The sequence below is a fragment of the Trachemys scripta genome, chromosome 16 (assembly GCF_013100865.1).
Source record: "Trachemys scripta elegans isolate TJP31775 chromosome 16, CAS_Tse_1.0, whole genome shotgun sequence".
Lineage (NCBI taxonomy): Eukaryota > Metazoa > Chordata > Testudines > Emydidae > Trachemys > Trachemys scripta.
The window spans coordinates 13,933,851-13,936,965 of record NC_048313.1 but is presented as its reverse complement, the minus strand read 5'-3'; the positions used below and the strand labels follow the sequence as shown (position 1 = coordinate 13,936,965).

The following is a 3,115-nucleotide window of genomic DNA, read 5'->3' as shown; positions in this document are numbered from 1 at the left end:
TTTTATTCCAGTTACAGTTCAGGTTCTGATTACCCTATCGAGCCCTGCGCCCAAGTTACAAATACAGCCGTCCGGTACTCCCCTGCTCCGGGATATCTCGGAGTCCGATGGCTGCCTGGCCCCCAGGAACGGGGCCGTTCCTGCCAGAGTTTTCCCGTCAGGAATTCATTTTACCCAGTCTGGGAGTCCTCTTTTATCTTGTGCTGCCGGCTACAGCGACACTCTGCACAGGTGCGTGACGGCACCCATCCTCTTGTTCCTTATGTGCACTGTGTCCTCCCAGAACAGGGGAGCCCCAGTTTTTCATAGGTCGTTTGTAGTTCCTTTCATTTCTCATTGGCAGTTACGCGTGATGAGAAGCCTGCAGTTCATTTTTGGCACTACCCCCCCCCCCCCCCCCCCCCGTTGGCACGCCTCTTCCTGTCAGTTCGTGGCATCGGCTCATTGTTTGGTCACTTACTCATGTCAAGCATTTCTCAGGCTTCTGGCCTAGTCTGGCTAAGCTGGTATCTTACAGGCGTCAGCCTGCAGGCCTTGCGTTTCAGCCCTGCTTACTTAGATACCTAATGCATGTGTACAGGGACTGTTGACCCCTTACTAAAACCCGGGGGGGTGGGGGGGTTGGCTGGCTCCCAGTCCCAAAAGAAAGGGGGAGGGTCGATGGGAAATCAGGACCCCGAGACTGACAGTCCCCAGGGGCAATGGGGAGAGGCCAGTGCTCCAGGTCAGCCTGATTGACAGGGCGGGCAGGCTAATGAGGGAGTCTGGGGGGGCTCTTGTTCTCCGTCTGAGCTGGAATTGCCTGGAAGAGACGGGGGTCCAAGCTGAGCCCGGGGGCAGGGCCGCGCCGGCCAGAGAGGCAGCCCAAGAAGCTGGGGTAGAATGGAGCTGGAGCTGGGGCTGGAGCCGTCCGGAGCCGGGTGCGGTGAGCAGCTGGGGAGAGCGAGGAGGACCCTGGGCAGCGGGCCCAGCACAGGGAGACGCCCCCAGCCAAGGGGCCCTGCAGCCCAGTCGTGGAGGGGATCCTAACCCTGACGGGACGGGGGCAGTGCTGGGAAGGGTCCTGCCACCTAGAGCCAGAGGGCGTGTGGCCACCACCAGAGCAAGTGACATGTCAGAGGGGGGATTTTGTCCAGAATACTGACATCAGCCACCCACAGAACATCACTGACGCCAGCATGGGAAAGGTTCCGGACAGAACGTCCGACCGCAAAGATACCATGACAGCAAATTGACGTGTATGCTAATCGGGTAACATCAGCCATAGACTAACCTAGAGCAAAACGAACCCCTGAAGGGGAGGAAATACAAATAAGGACCTCTAGGAAATAGGCATTGGTCATGACAGCGGCAGCGTAACTGACTATAAAAGTCACATCCCAGAGGCAGCAGAGAGGTTGAAGAGATGTAGACCTTGGGAGAGGCCAGAATGGCGGCCACCGGGGAAGATAAGGACAATGACCGGGATAAAAAACATCATAGTTAAGTATAAAAAAATAAGGGTGTGAGTATGAACGTCCAAATGTACTTTCTGTACTATCTCTATTTGCCTTGGTAAGTTGAAATGTGTGTATAAGCTTTGCTAAATTATTAATAAATATATATATTTGTATAGAGAGAGAGAGTTCCTGTCATGTGAGTGTTGCACTTGTACACATCCGGGTTCCCAAAATTATATAATAAGTTTACAATAATCTTACTGGGCCGAATCGTGGGACGAGAACCTGTTAATCCTCAAGATACAATGCTATAGACCCACCTTCGAGTCAGCCTACACCCCCCCCACTATGCACATTGGTCCAGCACCCCTGGGAGGCAGAGCCCACATTGCAGCTGGGGCGAGGGGGCTGCCGTTGCCCTGCGGACGGGGGCTTTGCATCCCAGCGCGTGCAGGGAGCTCGCGTCCCAGCTGCTCTCGATGCTGCTCATGCTCTCGGGGATGCAGGCTCTGCCCTGGTGTGTGTGTGGGGGCGGGGGGGAGGGGGCTGCGTTGTTGTGGGATCCCTTTTGGACCTGGACTCACAAAGTGTCACTCTGTAAAATGGGAGACAGTGCGGCCTACTGGCTAGAGCACTGGACTGGAGCTTGGGAGGTCTGTATTCTATTCCTGGCTCGGCCACTGGCTGGCTGGATGGCCTTTGGCAAGTCTCTTCCCTCCGCCCCCATGCCTCAGTTTGCCCATCTGTAAAAAGGGGATCCTGCCCCAACCCTCCTTTGTGCGGTGCTTTGAGATCTAGGGGTGAGACAAGCTCGGTATTATTCCAATGCAGCAAATGCTCCCATCCAAACAAGGAACCAAAGAGCCAAGGGAGGGAGTGAATCAATGGGAAATATTTCTTTATTCGGTGTATGACGGTAGCACCCCACTGCCCCCCCGCCAGGGGGCTCAGTCAGGGACCAGCCCCCCGCAACCCGGTGCTAGGCGCTGTACGAACACCAAACAAAGAGACACGCCCTGCCCCAAGGAGCCTCCAATCTAAGGCAAGAGCCATCGGGCGGAGGCAGCACAAGGAAACGGGCCCTGGAAGCAAACTAGCTCGGGGGCGCTGCGCGCGGTCTGGGCCTGGGCGTTTGCTGAGCTGCCCACGGTGGTAACGGCCAGCTGGGGCTGAAGGCTGTAGCGGCCCCGGTTGCTTTCCCCAGCCGGTGAGAGCCTGCGCCTCCCGGCCACATGCCTGGGAAGGGAGCTGGCCCTTAACCATTCAACAGAAGGCTCCAGTCCCGTTTCAGAAGGCGCTGCCGGGAGCTGTGCTCGTCTGCACCGGGCGGGGTGGGGGCGTTGGCACCGATTCCAGTGCAGATCCCCCCCCCCCCCGCCCTCCTTTGCACCCGGGCCCCTGCTGGATTTCCCGGCTTCTTCCTCTTCCGCCCCCTGCGATGCCCCCTTAGGTGTCTCCTGTTTGTCCTCCCCAGTGACAATACAGTTCTGGCGGAACCCAACTGAGAGTGCCAACTCAGGACAAGTTTCAGAGTAGCAGCCGTGTTAGTCTGTATCCGCAAAAAGAACAGGAGTACTTGTGGCACCTTAGAGACTAACAAATTTATTAGAGCATAAGCTTTTGTGGACTACAGCCCACTTGCATCCGAAGAAGTGGGCTGTAGTTCACGAAAGCTT

The 3,115-nt window shown here is 56.6% G+C and overlaps 1 protein-coding gene across 1 annotated transcript in view; it reads right to left on the bottom strand.

Moving 5' to 3' along the window:
- Positions 1-2,333: 2,333 nt before the first annotated feature.
- The window catches only part of HSD17B6 (hydroxysteroid 17-beta dehydrogenase 6), a 10,305-nt gene continuing 9,523 nt past the window's right edge, over positions 2,334-3,115 (bottom strand). Inside the window, exon 6 of the mRNA XM_034792127.1 lies at positions 2,334-2,905. The gene's annotated coding sequence lies outside the window, so the exon portion shown is untranslated. The remainder of the gene's footprint in view (positions 2,906-3,115) is intronic.